The 16,687-nt window shown below is 49.3% G+C and overlaps 1 long non-coding RNA gene across 2 annotated transcripts; it reads right to left on the bottom strand.

The window, feature by feature from the left end:
* Positions 1-6,457: 6,457 nt before the first annotated feature.
* On the bottom strand, positions 6,458-16,085 carry LOC115289226. 2 transcript variants are annotated; one of them, XR_003907487.1, is made up of 3 exons: positions 15,996-16,085; positions 15,407-15,579; positions 6,458-6,702 (listed from the first exon to the last, which is right to left on the bottom strand). It is a non-coding gene; the product is annotated as an uncharacterized LOC115289226 (long non-coding RNA). The 2 variants fall into 2 exon arrangements; XR_003907486.1 differs by having other exon boundaries at positions 15,799-16,039.
* Between the last annotated feature and the right edge of the window lie 602 nt (positions 16,086-16,687).

The raw sequence follows: 16,687 nt of genomic DNA, 5'->3' as shown, positions 1-16,687 counted from the left end.
GAAGCTCCTAAATGTGGTAAAATCTTGGACCTTTTATATCTTTGACATTCATTAGTGGCAAACATGAACAGTTCTGAAATACTGACCACCTTCGATGAAAGCTATAAACAGACTCTAAAGGTGGGGTCTCTACTATATTCCATTCCTTTTTGAAAGATGGTGCAATTCTTTGAAAAATTAAAAAAATAAAGCTAAAGGATGACAATTTATTTCACCACTGTATCATCCTTCTAGATGATTTTATCTTTTTACTGATTTCTTACTGTCTTTGTTTTTTGATCATCCTTTTTTGTGTTTTGGTTTTTTTTATTGGCCTTGTTTTGGAATAATCATTGAGAAATGATAAAATAATTCCTAGGATGAGAAAACAATAACATGTTTAATAATGTAAGAAAAATAAAATAACTAAGTTCTCAAAATATTCTTTTTTAAAGTTTATGTATGTATTTATTTTGAGAGATGGAGAGAGAGAGAGAGAGAGAGAGAGAGAGAGAGAGAGAGAGAGAGAGAACACATGAGCAGGGGAGGGACAGAGAGAGGCAGAGAGAGATAATCCTAAGCAGACTCCTCCTATTCAGCATGGAGCCTACTGAGGGGCTCGAACTCAAGATCCATGAGATCATGACTTGAGGCGAGATGAAGAGTTGGATGCTTAACCAACCGAACCATCCAGGTGCTCCACATCTATATTTTAAAATAGGTAAAACTTCTCTTTGTTCTTTGGAAGATCTTAAGAAAGAAAGAAAGAAAAAGTCACGCCATGACATAATTATCCTTACAAATGGTTGGAGCCCCTCAAGAAAATCTTCAGTGGGCCCCAATGACGTACTGAAGGTTCAGTCATTTACATATAGTGATAAAAAGGCAAGCATGTGCTTATCCAAGTGAAGTATTTAGTCAACTGAAGATAAGTCTCTACCTTTTCCGTAAGACAAAAACTCAACATGATCAGCCTGTCACTGACTGATCCCCTGGAATGTCATGAGCCCATGGCTTCTCTTTGCTGCTGGGCTATTGCACACTCAAAAGTAGCAATGTTCATATCAGCTTTAGTGAAGGATGCTCACATCTCTGGGTCTGTGTGGCCTTTCTCGGTGCCTAGCTATCACGTTTTTTTTCTGCTTGTTGGGCCAGACCTCATTGGCAGGAAACGTGAATTGCCTGATATTTACAGAGGAGATCCTACTGTTCCCAAGGTCATGAAAAGCCTCATCTACAATGAAAGATTTTGGTGACCTTTTAGATAAGACACAATCTGGTCTCTTCTTCTGGGGGTCCCATGCACTATGGAGAATAACCACTGAGGTAATTTTCAGAGATTCTGATACTTTCCTAACTGATGACATCCTCCAAGGCTTGGTGGAGAAAATAGCTTAAGGCCTTCCAAAAAAGCATAGCTCGGTGGTGGAAGGGAAGGTTGCATATGATACATCCTTGCCAACAATCCTGTACTCCAAATCTATGATTTCTTCTACATTTTCCTAAGAAGATTCTGGTTTCTCGACTTTATTTTAGATGGGCTGCAATTAGGCCCCAGACTTCCTAATCAACCGGTTAACGAATCAGAGCTACCACACTTGCTCCAGATAGAACCCTTATTTTTGCGCCCATGGAATAAACACAGGCTGATATCCAATTCTGCTCTTCTCTCCTTGGTCTAAACCACAGTTCTGTCTGTGAAAGGTGAGATAGGAAGTGTTCGGGTTTTCAGGCCATATGAGCTCTGTCTCAACCACTCAGCTCTGCCTTTTCAGTATGAAAGTGGTCAGACTACATGTAAACACATACCCATGGCTGTGTTCCAATAAAACTTTATTTACATAACCAGGCGGCCGGTCAGTCTTGGCCAATGGACAGCATTTGCTAGCTGATAGTCTAAGCCTCTCAGAGGATAAACTGGCAATTTATTGCAATTGTGTTAATTCTGAGGATTTTCTTTTACAGTTTGTTTTTATAGTAATGCTGCCCTGGAGCTTATCGGAATCTGACTCTTGCTATAGATCTGTAGACAAACAGTACTGGCAATGTTGCATCATGAGACATGGTGTCTTCCCCTTGCAAAGAACCTCTCTCTGGTGAGGTGTTCTTAGCATTTTCAATTTAGGCAGGAACAGTCCCCTAGAGGAGAAGGAGGAGGACATGTTTGGGAGGCCAGGAGGACTTGTGGGAAGGGAGAAGGTTGGAGATACACTGAGTAGCCCATATCCTTGTGTATGCCCTCATCCCATTTCTCAGAGTCTCATATTTTCCTAGTTACCACCCTGACTGCTGCCTAAGAGATCTAATATCAGCATAAATTCAGTGGATGGTGAACCAGGCACCTGAAAGATTATAGTATGTTGGTTTTTAGCTGACACATCCCTGCAGCTGCACTGGGTCAATGATTCTTCCAGAATAGCCCTTTAAAGTCCTGGGTGCTCAGCCCATGTTTTGACCAAAATATTTATGCATTTAGACTGTTCTTCCCCTTTTCATGAGAGAGACTCACTAGCACCAGCAGCCTGGCAGGGCAGGAGCCCCTCATCCTCACAAGTGCACCTGCGTCCATGATCATCATTTCTCCCAGAGCCTTAGCCACAGCACACATTTCATTCTAGATGACTACAATCCATCATCGCTTCAGGTGAACTATAACATGATTCTGGTCCACTTGTAAAACAGGGGACTATTTATTACCTAACCATGACAGGCCCAAATACAAATTCCTAATTTCTTTTTTTCCTACATTTTGAAGTTTATTTATTTATTTTGAGAGAGAGTGAGCACGTTAGCAGCAGAGGGAGAGAGAGAGAGAGAGAAAGAGAGAGAGACAGAGAGGGAGAGAAAGAATCCCAAGCAGGCTCCATGCTGTCAGTGCAGAGCCTCATTCAGGACTTGAACCCACGAACCCCTGTGAAATCTTGACCTGAGAAGAAATCAAGAGTTGGAGACTCAACTGACTGAGCCACCCAGGTGCCTCTCAATTCTTAATTTCTATTATTTCTTTAGTCTATTGTCTAGAAACTCTCTTGGTACCAATTTCTATATCTGGCAAAATATTTGATGGTGTCCAAAGGAAACTGGTAATTTGAGATAGAGCCATACAGGAGCGGTGGTGGATACACACTGGGTGGCTCATTGAAAGGTCTAGGAAGCCAGGAGAGCCAGGTCCAGAAGGTGAGCATGGATGGAAGACTCCAGACAGGAGCTGAAACCAGTCCAGAGTAGGGTTCTGGGCTAACTCAGCCAGTACAGCTACCAAAAGAGACACACTGTCAGACCTTACTTCCAGATACATTCCTGAGGCCCCAAAACCCTGTTCTTGGCAAACCCTTCTGGAATGGACAAGTAGGTCAGAGTGGTGAGCAGCTGCCTTGGTTAGAGAGACCCTGAACACTTGGGCTTATGGAGAGGAAAAGAAATCTGACAAACTTTCCTGCCAAAAGTTTTGTTCCTACAGAAGTTTGAATGACATTTATCAATGATATTGAAAACTCTTTCATCCTAAACTGAAAGAAATAACACCATATCCACTATAAGAATATAGCATAACTTAAAAAATATTCCTTAAAAAGTCAAGGCATTGTCATAGATCATTCATTCAAGATAAAACATTTCCAACAGGTGTATTTGATGTGCTTCCTCTCACATAGAGACTGTAAGCCGGGGGGTGGGGTGGGATTCCCATGGTCCCAGAGACAGGTGTAGCCATGAAGTTTCCAGAACATGATCATCGGAGACAGTGGGTCTTTGTTTAGTTAGAATGCCTTTAGGTATGCCTGTCATTTGTCCCCATGTTCCTCCGTCTCTCATCTGACCATTTTCTCATTTTCCATTGCCTTATAGATACCTAAATCTTACTTTTTAGCCTTTTAAGCTATATATTTAGGAGTTTCTGCTCCAGAGAAATCTAGAACTCTTTAAAGCAGACAGACCTGGACTCAGAAAGCTGGGGCTGTCCCTCTGCTGGCCCAGGCTGCTCATGGTGCTGTGTCCTTGGTGAGGGAGCCAGCCTGCCAGGCTCCTTTCCTCACTCGTGGGAGGGAGGGAGCCCCTTTGGAGTCACAAGGCTATAAATAGCCTTTTACGAGGGCTCTCAGCATGCCTGGCAGGCTGTTTCCATCTCTTGATTACCAAGCATTTTCCTTCTTTCAACAAAATTCCAACAAATGCTTCTTTGAGTGATTCCTTTCTCTAGCCTTCAGGAATTCCTGCTCAGCGTCATGTGGAAGAGTCAGCTTCTGGTATTTCCATGGGGTCGTGAGGGGCTCTGTCTGAGGGGAGATTGGAGAGAGTCAGACCAGATGGCAGTTAGGACCCCCGAGCTCCAGAGCTCCTTCAGGGCCACAGAGACAGGAAGTGGGAATGAATCCTCTCATCTCTCTGTGTGCTCAAGTCCTCCCCACTCCACCCCCCTCCATTACCGGTTTGGGACCAGAGCTAAAACCCTCAGACATGTCACTGGATTCTTTCCTCTCTTCTAGCCCCCTAGCTTTGCTTATTTGTAACTAACTAATTAATTAATTTTGGGGGGTAAATGGTTGAATTTTACTTTCTCAAATTTCCACACACATACTTAAAAGGTGCTTGACGATACAAATAAGGGGTAAATCCCCAACTGCTCACGTCTGACATGTCTAACAGAGTGCAAAACCGGTTTATTGAATTTCAAGCTACAGGATCTATTACCTCAGGCAACGTGGGCAGAGTTTGTAAGAGACTTTCAGCGTCAAGGATGGAGCCTCATCTGAGAATGTTATGGGTTTAATTCACCAACTACGGCTGTGCACTGGCCAGGTGCTCCACGCTTCCGGTCCTTTCCAAGATTTGTAAGACTGTTTTCTGGGGATTATAACTCATCTTTTAATACATTGGATATTTTACTCCTTGAGAAATTGGCTTCTTGCCAAAGAGCGATGTTAAAAATAGTTCAAATGCAAATAACAAGAGGCGTTTATTGGATGTCGTTCACATGTATTTGTTTTGTTGAATTTTGTGACTGGCCAGAAGGATCCATAAGGCACTGCCCTACATGCCGAGGCTGAGGGAACCCAGCCTACACAGAGGTCACAAGGCCACTGTCAGGAAATGATGGTCCTTGGAGACAGAGTTGTGTGACTGTGGGGAGGTGCACCTGGGTTTCAGTCCTGGGCCCACCACTCAGGGCCTTTCGGGCAGAGTGGGACATAGAAGGATCATGAATCACAGAGCCCTACGACTCATGTCCAGGGACACGTGGGACTGACCCCCTTCTCCTGGGCTGAGCGTGTGACAACCCTGTGTCTGGGGACAAGCAGGAGGCTGTCAGACCAGAGCTGACCTGCATGGAACCCAGGGCCGCGGTGGACGTGTGCTGACGTGTCTGAGGAGTTGGGGGCCACAGAGAGGGGCCGCCACGGGCATGTTTCACGGAAGAATGACTGAGTGCTCACTCTGCAGGTGACGCGAGTTGGCATCCACGCGAGCGGAAGTAGAAGTGCCTCAACCCGAAGGAGCTTCCAGGTTTGCCCCAGAGCAGCCTGACCAGGACATTTGGGCCTCCGCCCGCCAAGCCGTGCCTCCCTCCTGGGACATGTCACCTGCCTGCTGGGGTCCCCAGGACGTGGACAGAAGTACCTGGAAGGCTGTGTGCATTCTGTTCAGGCCCAGAAAGGGCACACATGGTTTTGTCGGCAGTGTGTGGGCCCAAGCCTTCATGTGGCTCTAGCTGGGTCTGGAAGGAGTCCTGAAAGCCCCAGCGTCCTTTGCTCCTAGAGAACACGTGGGAAGGCACAGCACCCATGTGGTCTCTTGTTGCAATCTGGTCCCTCGCGTAGAACATGCTAAGCTTCTCCCCAAAGGAGAGCCCACACGTTCCCTCGGGCCCAGACGTGAGCTCCTTGTTTTGGCAAAAGGTAAACTAGACCTGTAAGTTGTCAGCCTTGAACTCAAGGGTGAGGTAGAGACAGGATCACTGAAGAGGGCAGGGCTGGGGGACACACATCCTCCAGGCATCAGGACATGGATGACATCGTCCCACTGGGAGGACGCTACGGACACTGCGCACCTTGGGACACAGGGGTCTTGGGTGGGGTCTCTGTGTGCTCCCTGGAAGGCCCGCCCTTCTTCTGCCTTCTAGGGCTCACCCCCCGGGGGACCCCTTCCTCCCTGTGACTCTGCAGCCAATGCCTGGAGTGGCTGCGGAGCACCTGTGTCTTGAGGTCTCTAGAATTTCCAAATCCAGCCTGTGACAGGTGAAAGGTCAGAGATCCAAGGAGTTTTTCCTGAAGTCCTGCCCAGTGAGACTTAAAAAAAAAAAAAAGAGGGTGGGGACTCATAGTTTCTTTGGCAGGAAGTGATTCCAAAAACTCGGTTGACTTTTCTGATTTGCTACTACTCAGCTCACTTGTCAATAACCAAGCCTGTATACTTTCTAGTTATACAACCCAAATTTGCCTCCTGTCTTTACCTTTATCTCTTTGTTTATTTTATTTTATTTTTTTTTCTCTTCAGACTCCATATGCGGCTTGAGGGCAGAACGGAAGTTTCTGTTCAAATGTGTCTTTCCACCTTATCTGTGAGGCCCGGGAGTATTCTGTGCGGGGGTCTGGCCACTCTTGGCAACGTTGGCGTGGCCGCCTTCCGAGTCTTACGGATCTTCCTCCGGCTTCTGAAAGCAGCGTCCCTCAGTCCAGGAGGGGAAATCATGGCAGGAAATGGCATCGACGCCCTTTTACCTTTTATCTTAAAAAGCAAACAAACAGAAACAGGAAGCAGACCCATAAACTTTTTAAAATTTTTTTCTGATTTTTATTGTTTTTGAGAGAGATAGAATCAAAGTATGAATAAGGGAGGGACAGAGAGAGAGGTAGACACAGACTCCAAAGCAGGCTCCAGGTCCTAGCTGTCAACACAGAGCCCGAAGCGGGGCTCCAACTCACGAACCATGAGATCATGACCTGAGCCGAAGTCAGACGCTTAACCGACTGAGCCACCCAGGCACCCCTTTATCTTAAAAGAAAAAAAAAAAAAAGGAGAGACAATACACCCAGGAAACAGACCCGTAAATGTCTACTCCTCTCCCCTCCACCTGGTGGTGAAGCCACATCCAGAACTGGACGTCCCATCTCTGCAAACCGTAGCAGGACAGGGCCCCGAGTCAGGACGTCCCTGCTGTCATACTCCCAGTATCTGTGCTTGGTGGTCACCTCATGCCGCAAACATCTAAGGAGCGGCCGGCTCACTCAGGAGGATGCGGTCTCCATGGCAACAGCCTCAAGGACTCAAGAGCAGGTCCCCAGCTTGTTCTTTGCAGCACCCAGGGTCTGCACCCTGGGGCCATGAATGTTTGCTGAAGAAATTGGTGAATCAAGAAATAGATCATTTTGGAGGCAACGGGGTGACTCAGTGGGTTGAGTGTCTGACTTCAGCTCAGGTCATGATTTGACAACTCCTGGGTTCCAGCCCCGTGTTGGGCTCTGTGCTGACAGCTCAGAGCCTGGAGCCTGCTTTGGATTCTGTGTCTCCCTCTCTCTCTGCCCCTCCCTGACTCGTTGTCTCTCACTCTCTCTTCTCTCTCAAAAATACATAAACATTAAAAAATATTTAAGGAATAGATCATTTTCAAGAAGTGAGATGTTTGGCTTCATAGGATCCACTAGCAATAACTAGGTCAGATGCTCAGTTATGATCCAACAAAACCAATCAAACCCAAGAAGATATTCCACTAATAAAAGCATTTCTGCCTTATCTGTTGTTTTGTTTTTTACAGGAGCCATAATGCAGGTAGGTTCAAACATGAAATAGACAGAGTGACAATATTTTCCAAGACTATTATCAGGATGCATAGTTTATACAATATATCTATTCCAAATTATAAATTTTCAAATGCAGAAATTCTACCAATATGTATAAAACGTATCTTGCAGTCTTTGTGGAAGGTCAGTGGCTACATGTACCCCAATCTGTTGATTGTTAAACACTTTTGGGGTGCCTGGGTGGCTCAGTCGGTTAAACGTCCAAGACTTTGGTTCAGGTCATGGTCTTGCAGTTCGTGAGTTCGAGCCCAGTGTCGGGCTCTGTGCTGACAGCTTGGAGCCTGGAGCCTGCTTCAGATTCTGTGTCTCCCTCTCTCTGCCCCTCCCCTGCTTATGCTCTGGCTCTGTCTCTCAAAAATTAAACGTTAAAAAATTAAAAAAAAGAAAATGTTAAACACTTTGACCTAATCATTGTACCCCTGGGAATTCACTCAAGGAAATAATCCAAAGTATGAACATGCTTTGAGAATAAGTGTTTATAACAACATTGTGTGTAACAGTTAAAAATCTGAAATGGTCTCAATGTCCAAAAATAGGGGAATAACTAAGAAAATTATGGGGCATAATTATGCAGTCTTTAAAATAATGTTTTTAATGAGTTTGTAATACTAATATGAAAGAATTTATATTATAATGAATAATAAAAGAACAGGAGGCAAAATCATAGTATGATGATATCCATATTAAATATCAATAAATCTCTGCATAAAATTCTGAATGGAGGAACACAAAAATGTCAAGGTTATTGTTTCTGGAGTGTGGAGACTGAGCAGTTTAGAATTTTCTCCTTCCTGCTTTTCTTTATTTTTTTCAGATTTATTATACTGAGTATTTTGTAATGGGAAACATAATAAGCACTTAGAAATAAAGGCACAAATGAGGTGAAAAATTAAATTACATTAAATGTTACGTTTATGAAAAAGAAGATCATAAAATTATCACCGCCTTGGAAAACTCAAAGAATGGGTTTACTGCGCACACAGGGGCTAAATGGAAATAATGAACTGGTTGGATGCCATGATTTCTGACTATTCACAGGCTTTGACTAATTTGCAGAGGTCTGTGCACCAGGCAATGGCAGGCCACCTCTGGGGCGAGGCTGGTCACCGCCCACGCAGGCACTGTCTCCAAAGACATCCAAGTCCCGCTTCTCAATCACCTGTCCCTCCCCACGTCAATTCTGCCGGCTTCTGTGAGGTCTAAGGAGGCAGACGTTGGCAGGAGACGGTGAAACAGACTGACATCTGCTGCATTCAAAGAGCTCACGTAGAAAGGAAGGGAGTTTAACAACATTAACATCAGAGCAGCCATTTTAAATGTCAGTTTCCATCTTCCAGTGATGGGAAGGACATGTTCTCTGCATCTTACCTGGCTACGTGTCACTCAGGGGGGCTGCACACCCAACGCCAATTATGTTTAGAGAGAAGTCCATTTTCTGCAGGGGGCTGTCTTGGAAGGCACACTCTCCTCCTGTTCTCTTATTCTTTTTGTCAAAATAGTAAGTCGTCATTAGCAATGGCTCCTATATTTTGGATACCAAACATCAAGAAAGGATAACTAAAAGTGACTGTTAAGAAAAAATGGAGGGGAAATTCCCACAGCCTCACCAGTTGTCATGCTGGACCCCCACATAAGTGGACAGCATTTATTTTACTTATTTTTTTAAATAAAAGGTCATTTGCTTTTCCTGAAAAACAAACAAAAAAAGATCCTGGGCTGTGAATTGTTCTGAGGATTAAAGCAATAACACAGACAGAACTTACCCTTAGTTCCCAGAGCACGGAGCGCGGGAGGCTTAAACACATACTGCGTGCCTTCCCACGGCGGGCTAGGGAGCGACTCTAAAGAAGGTGGCACACCAGGTGGTTTAGGGCAGAAAGCACGTGATGAAGCCGGACTTTCATGAGGACGATGTGTTTAGAGATAAGAGAAGGTTTTGAAAACATCTGGGTCCCAAATGCTCCCTACGTTCTTGCACCGCAGAATCCCCTGGGGGCATTCTTGAGCTTTTCCCCAGTATGGGGAAGTCTTCCTGAACCTGGAACCCAGGGCGGTGCCTCCCAAGGGCAGCCTCGCCAGCCTGCCTCCACCTGCTGTGGGGCTCTGTCTTTACAGCCGCCGGTCCAGCAGCGGTGAGCGCCCCACTTCATACTACAGAGGACACTTTCCAAGTCGTCAGGAACTCAACTGGCAGAAGCTGCTTTCCATGCTTCTGCGACTCTTGTCTGTCTTTCTCTTTGAAGAGCTTTGAACATCCTTTGAGCGTCAAGCCCGTCACTGTCTTCCTACATGACGGCGGTTTTTTGTTTTGACTGGTTAAACCAATACTTGCATTTTGACCGGTTGCAACTGCTGGAAAAGTCTCTGCATTAAGAGAGGCTCGATAAGGAAGATTCAGATGATATTTGGGCTGAGATTTTGCAAACTTGTGCTGGGCTAGATGACCTTTTCACGAGTCAGCTGAGCTCTGCACAGAGGAGGGAGCTGTGTCTGTTTCTGCTAATCTCTCCTGAGGCCCTGGCCTCTGGGACCCGCCTCGGTAGAAAGCCATGGAAATGGAAGTTTGCAATCAGAAGTCAGGGCCTCACGTACTTGAGGACTCAGAGACTTTTCCTCCAAAGCTGGCTTCCTGCTGACTGATACCAAGGTCATTCATTATGCGGAATCATTAGTCACATCACATTACTTCTGCAATCAGGCTTTTGAAGATCAGTCTTAAACTTAAAAAACAAATACAATTCTCAAAAGGCACAAAAGAGATGATAAATTTGCCTGGCCCATTAGATTTCTGTAGTGTTGCTCACTTGCCCAGTGATTTTTAGACCTAAAGACACTGCTCTATTTTATGACTTTGGCATTTTTTTCTTGATCATTACTACTGCCTTTTAAATTGGCCGTCCTGTCTCCAGGCCCTCTGTTTTCTGGAAGGATCTCAATCGAGATGGCCACAGCCATGACTCATGTTCTCCAAACGTTCAGCACAACCTGCCGCTCAAACTCCACACCCCTCCGTCTGGCCTCGGATTCTTCCCTTTGTTTCTTTTCGTGGTCTCTTGTCCCCACATGCCCAGGGGCTCCCTTGCCTCCATATCTGCCCTCTCAGAGCAGCTTACAGGGACCTACGAGAAGACCCTTAGTGACTTCAGCTCTGATTCCCCAGGGGAAGGCTGGAAACAATGGTTTACAAGGACATTTGCAAATAGAAGACTTTGATGGTGGGATTCATCAGCAATGAAAGGAAATGCCCCTTTCTCGCCAAAAGGCCAACCCAGTTTTCTGTGGGAGATTTTGAAATTGTCTGGCTGGGCACAGGGGTGGGAGTGGGGGTGGGAGTGGGGGTGGAAGTGGGGGTGGGGGGTGGGGTCAGGACCCGGCGGGGCACTGTCCAAGGTGCTGCGCAGGAGGCACCTCATGCATCAGTGGCTCCCTCCCTGCACGGTGAGGGGGACAATGCAGGGGCTTGGAGTGGCTGCCACCCTCGCTTGCTCCATCCTCCTCTGCACAGGAGGCACCAGACCAGGGAACAGAGACAGGGGCCCAGGCCTCGCCGTTGCCTTGGAGACGGGCTGGTGGGGAGCCTCCGCTTTCCCTTCATTAACAGGCCCGTCCATTGGCAGCGGATTTTCTCCTCCTTGTCTCCTGCTATGTGTGCCTCTTAAAGAGACCCTTTAAAAAAAAACAAAAAAATCCCTTCCCTTATTTGTAAAGAGGAATAAAAATGACATTTTGTTAGGCCTTCAGCGTTTAAGATCCGAAAAGATAACGCGAAGCTTCCATGGTAATGCCAATTCGCCAGTGCTCTTCAGCAGCCCATTTTTCTGGCCTGCGTGAATTGTGAGGATTTGTAATTATGTATTTTCTGCCTCTTTCGTCCCTGCCTTTCTTCCCTCCCTTCATGCTCCACCGTCCAAGCTTTACTGCCAGTTGGCTTGTCTAGGAGCTCAGTGCCATAGTCAGATGTCCGAATCCCTTCTGCGGGGTTAAGGCGTCGCCCAGACTGGGGGAGGTTCACAGTGCACCCCCAACACAATGAATGAAGAGAAAACAAAGCAGAAAGGAAGGTGTTTTCCAGCGGTGAGGCGTCTTTCAGAGTTGGAAACGTGTTACAAGAATCAAAACCTCCTGACATTTCTAGAACCTCTTACCCATATCTTCAGAACAACAGGATATTGAACATTTTAAATGTATTCCCATTTTACTAAGCATACTCTGGGCCTTTATTTTATTTAATCTTTTTCAACCATCGAGCGCTGGGTCTGGGAGGCCAACACGCTTCTTCCCAGCATCCTTGATGGCTGTCTGACCACAGTGACTGAGTAGGTCTCCAAATGGATTCTACGTGGCGTCGACATTTACCTCCTGCAGACCAAGACTTTAACGAAGCAGAGCCACCTGGGGGCTCCGTCGGTTGAGCATCTGACTCTTGGTTTGGGCTCAGGTTATGATCTTACGGTGGTGAGTTCGAGCCTCACATCATGATCTGCGTTGAGTGCGGAGCCTGCTTGGGATTCTCTGTCTCTCTGTCCCTCCCTGACTTGCTTTCTCTCAAAATAAATAAATAAACTTAAAAAAAAAAAAAAGCACATGCATTCTCTTCAGTTCTTTGAGCTTCCTGCAGGGGTGACAAGGCCCTACGCCATGTTGAAATCACATGGTGGAAAAGGACACTCCCGGCTCCTCCGTACATGTCTGGGCACAGCAGTCTCTGAGCTGGGTGACATGGCTCTGGCTGCTTCTGGAAGGTGCTTTGCTGTGGTGTCCCCCTCTCTGGCTGTGGCTGCCAGCCCATGTCAGGAGACAGAGGCTGTGGGACGGAACCCCCTTCCTCTTCCTCATGTGTGTTCTTGTTCGCCTTCTGTGGCTTCACCATTCCCTGTAACTCATCTTCAGCTTTTACCCTAGACCATCCAGTCCCCACTCTTAGGGTACTTTTTCTGAGATGGCAAATCCTTAGTGTCTTACTACATTTCTACGGATATGTGACAGGCCAGACGGGGCAGATGAATGAGACATAACCGGCTGACTTCGCCACAGTCACGGCTCAGTGTAGGTCTAACGGGCGTCTCTTACTTTCCACAGACGCCCGGACGAGTGCCAGAGGAACCAGCCCTCGCTGGCTGGGGGCATCCTCCAACTGGACACGAGTGCCGTCCGGTCCTTCTGCTCCGCCATTCTGTCCTCAGAAATCATAGCCTGGGGACAAGGCAAATGGTGCAGGCTGCAGGGGTGCAGGAGAGGAGGGACAGGCGGAGGGCCCACCCGGCCACCTGAGCTGACGGCCACCTCACCCGGCAGACAGACTGGCCACGAGAGATGGACAGGACCAGGGACAGGCATGTGGGAGGGAAGCGAGTGAGAAAACCATTGCAGGGGTGAGGGGGAGACAGTGCACACTTGGGGGCAAGAGCCAGAGGCAGCGATCGGGGTGAGACCAGAGAGCAAGGCCCCAGGCTGGGTGGGGCAGGGCTGTCTCATCTGCATGGTCCTATGGCTTCACGGAGGCAGCAAGGGAGCCACATGCGTGGCCGGAGGCTCTGAGCCACCAGCTGTCATGGGCCTCAATGGGCTAGAAGTTTCCTTATTTTCCACCTGCTATTCGGAGAAACACTTAGCCAGGGGCTGCGTGAAGGCTGAGGAAGGCTGACATCACACGCGGCCTGAAGAAGCATCACTTACGACAGGAGCTGGCCACCAGGAGCTGCTGGGCAATGCCCTCTATCGAGGGCATGGGGTGGGGTCTGCGGACAGCAGGCAGATGTGTTCTCAGGGGTCTGGAGCTGGACCCCAGAGGCCCTTAGGGATGCTTGGTACTAACTGAGGCTCAAGGACATGGGATGCCTTGCCCAAGGACCACAGTCTTGGCCATGCCCAGCCCCTGACTCCTGCCCAGGCTGTGCCCCCTGGCACAACAGCCTCCTGGCACACAGATCGCTGGGCACGTGGCATCGGGCAGAGAAGAGTGAGGGGTCCCCCACAGGGATGATGGGACTCTTGTGGTCTGAGCGGGCAGAGGTGAGGGTCCATGAGGCGTGGAAGATGCAGGGAAAGAGCTTTCTTGAGTAGCTACTGGGCTAGAAAGACAAGACAAAAGTCCTTGCTAACTCCCCAACATCCCCCTGCCCTGGAGGCCCTCCTGACTCTAACAAATGGAAGCAATCCTGGGGGCACCTGGGTGACTCAGTCAGTTAAGCATCTGACTTCAGCTCAGGGCATGATCTCGTGGTTCACAGGTTCAAACCCCACGTGGGACGCCATGCTGACACTTAGGAGCCTGGAGCCTGTTTCGGATTCGCTGTCTCCCTCTCTGCCTGCTGGGCTTGGGTGGGGCACTTGGCTGGGCTGTAGTGATGCAGTTTATGGTCCGTACACCAGGCTCTAGACTTCAAGACAGGTGTGGTTTCATGGGGGCAGTCACAGCCCGTTTTCCTTCTGATGCTCCCCACCTTGTCAGAAAACAAACAGGCTTTCGTTCCCCAGCCATCCAGAGAGCGACCAGCGAGACACAGCGCATCATCACCAGGGGCCCAGTTAGGGGAAGATGTGTAAGGAAGGTCGGCAGAGAGAGAGGAAGGAACTGGTGTGTCCGTGGCCACCCGGGTCCTGGTGACACAGACCTGCCTGGGTGTCTCCAGGTCAGTGGGCACCCTTCACACTGTTCCCGACCCAGGATTGTGCCGAGTGGGCGACGGAGCTCACGGGAAGGACTTGGTGCTGTGTGTGGGGCCGCAGGAGGCAGCGTGGAGGGGAGGCGGGAGGGGACTTGGGAGAGGGCCACAGGACAGGCGGGGCCGGGGAGCACAGGGCTGGGAGGAGGGCGTAAAGAGTCTTTGACATACCCAGTGTGGACGTCGTGTTGAGGGTGATGAAGTGTGGGCGGTGGGGATTAGGACCTTGACTTCCCATGGTCACATTTCCCCGGAAGAGAGGAGCCTGCTTTTCAGATCCTGCTGGTGACACGGTGGCCAAAATGCAGGCCCGTTTATAAGGGGGGCAGAATTCACAAGGTTTGCTTAACTAATATGTGCTCAGTGCCTTCCATGGTGAATTTTCCAGTCCCTACCCTCCCTGATTTATACCTAAATCCTGCAGGAGAGCTTCCGAGTTGGAAATTTCAAGGACGTTGCTCCCCTGCGTAAAATGTCTCCACTCCGCAGGGAGCCCGGGTGGCTCAGTCAGTTAAACACCCAACTTCGGCTCAGGTCTTGATCTGGCAGTTTGTGAGTTCGAGCCCACGTCAGGCTCTGTGCTGACAGCCCTGAGCCTAGAGCCTCCCTCTCTCTCTGTCCCTCCACCCCCACTCATGCTCTGTCTCTCTCTCTCAAAAATAAATAAACATTAAAAAAAATTTCCGTGCCTTTCTGTCATTCCAGGAAATGTGTGCCGTGCTTATTTGCACCCACCAGCGTCAGAGCCCTTCTCTGACTCGTGGGCTGTTTCCTCAGAGCAGGCATTCACCCTGAGCTGCCCCCTCCCTGACTCCCGGGCATGTGGTCCCCTCAGAGATGGCACTGGGGACGGAGCGTGTCCCAGGTCTGATGGTCAGAGTCAGCGCACAGCCCCCTCTGGGGCACAGTGGCCCTGACCCCGTCTGAGCACCCCCGTCCTGTCCCCGAAAGGGCAGCGCCACTCACCGGCGGCTGGGGACTCTTCAGGATGCAGACGTGGGCTCCAGCCCCGGAGTCCCGTGTCCAAGCGCCAGGGACCCCCTCGCCCACCCCAGACGTAGAAACACTCCAAATCCTGAGGTCTCCAAATGTGGCATCCGTGCTGAGACACGCTGACTGTAAGCACCCCAGGAGCTGGTCTGGAGAGAAGAACATGAGAATCGTTCTCAGAAGGAGGAGCCCCTGGGAAATCACCGGAGGTTCACCTCCAGGCCCTGCCCGGCCCGCTTGGAGACCCTTGGCAACTTCTAGGGAATTGAAGCAGAGCAGCCAGAGGGCTGCAGACCGGTAGAAGGACACCTGTGGTGGGACCGGTGGCCCCGGGTGTGACTTGGGCACTGATAGCCGAGCCCTCCTACCTCCCTGTAGAGCGGTCACTGCTGAGCCCGAGAGCCTCCGAAGCCACCAATGCCCGTGCCCTGTGTCAGAGCTCCCGAATGTCCTGGGGCCTCCGTGTCCCCTGGGCACTCTGGTCTTACAGCCTCGGGTGGTCGGACGTGTGCCCCTCAGATGATGACGACGGGGACCCGCAAGTACAAAGCGGCAGCATCAGAACCTTGTCCTCCTGCTGGTTCCTCGCGCTTAGAACTCGTTCATAGATTCAGCAAAACAACAAAAGGAATGAAACTCCGCAGAAGGATTGGAGTGGTGGACGGCATTTATCCGAGGTCTGGGGCTGTGGCGCTCCTTGCTGATTGCATGTGGTTCCAGGTATTGTAGTGATTGATCCCGTGAAAGACGTGAAAACATGAAGAAGTCCAGCTGAGGAATGCACCTGCTGTCTTATCGCGAAGCGGCCAGTGTGCGCGCCGCACAGCCTGACTTCTGGAACCCTCGCGTGTGATTCGACACGTTCTGGCCTCACGTCACAGGAAAGAGCACAGCTGCAGGCAGATTCTGGCAATGGGTGTCTAAACAGTCCTTGGAAGACCCGTCACTGGACCGAGAAGCTCCGTCAGTCTGCCGTGGGAAGGCAGCACGCGCACGCTGTGAACACACGGAGAAGGGGGGGGACCGGCATCGACAAGGCGGACGGAGGGGGGCGGAGAGGGTGCTCTCTGAACGGTCCGTCTTACGACCTAAGGTTCATAAAACACTAGCGCGGCTCAGAGATCCGGCGGAGAGGCTGCTGGGTCCTGACTGCCCAGACGATCTCCCGAGTGGCCAGCAGCGGCGCGGAAGCAGCGCGGTTTTCCGGGTTTGATAAATGCAGGTGCCGGCGTCTCTCCTCCAAACAGAGGTCTGCTC

The sequence above is a fragment of the Suricata suricatta genome, chromosome 4 (genome assembly GCF_006229205.1).
Source record: "Suricata suricatta isolate VVHF042 chromosome 4, meerkat_22Aug2017_6uvM2_HiC, whole genome shotgun sequence".
NCBI classification, from domain to species: domain Eukaryota; kingdom Metazoa; phylum Chordata; class Mammalia; order Carnivora; family Herpestidae; genus Suricata; species Suricata suricatta.
Note: the sequence above shows the minus strand (reverse complement) of the source record. Positions and strands in the feature narration are given on the sequence as shown.